Raw genomic sequence first — 728 nt, forward strand, 5'->3', positions numbered from 1 at the left:
AGACCACCTGACCTGCCTCTTGAGAAACCTATATGCAGGTCAGGAAGCAACAGTTAGAACTGGACATGGAACAACAGACTGGTCCAAATAGGAAAAGGAGTATGTCAAGGCTGTATATTGTCACCCTGTTTATTTAACTTATATGTAGAGTACATCATGAGAAACGCTGGGATGGAAGAAGCACAAACTAGAATCAAGATTGCCGGGAGAAATATCAATAACCTCAGACATGCAGATGACACCACCCTTATGGCAGAAAGTGAAGAGGAACTAAAAAGCCTCTTGATGAAAGTGAAAGAGGAGAGTGAAAAAGTTGGCTTAAAACTCAACATTCAGAAAACGAAGATCATGGCATCTGGTCCCATCACTTCAAACAGTGGAAACAGTGTCAGACTTTATCTTTTGGGGGCTCCAAAATCACTGCAGATGGTGACTGCAGCCATGAAATTAAAAGACGCTTACTCCTTGGAAGGAAAATTATGACCAACCTAGATAGCATATTCAAAAGCAGAGACGTTACTTTGCCAACAAAGGTCTGTCTAGTCAAGGCTATGGTTTTTCCTGTGGTCATGTATGGATGTGAGAGTTGGACTGTGAAGAAAGCTGAGCACCGAAGAATTGATGCTTTTGAACTGTGGTGTTGGAGAAGACTCTTGAGAGTCTCTTGGACTGCAAGGAGATCCAACCAGTCCATTCCAAAGGAGATCAGCCCTGGGTGTTCTTTGGAA

This window comes from Bison bison, unplaced genomic scaffold (assembly GCF_000754665.1).
Source record: "Bison bison bison isolate TAMUID 2011002044 unplaced genomic scaffold, Bison_UMD1.0 scf7180017858736, whole genome shotgun sequence".
Taxonomy (NCBI): domain Eukaryota; kingdom Metazoa; phylum Chordata; class Mammalia; order Artiodactyla; family Bovidae; genus Bison; species Bison bison.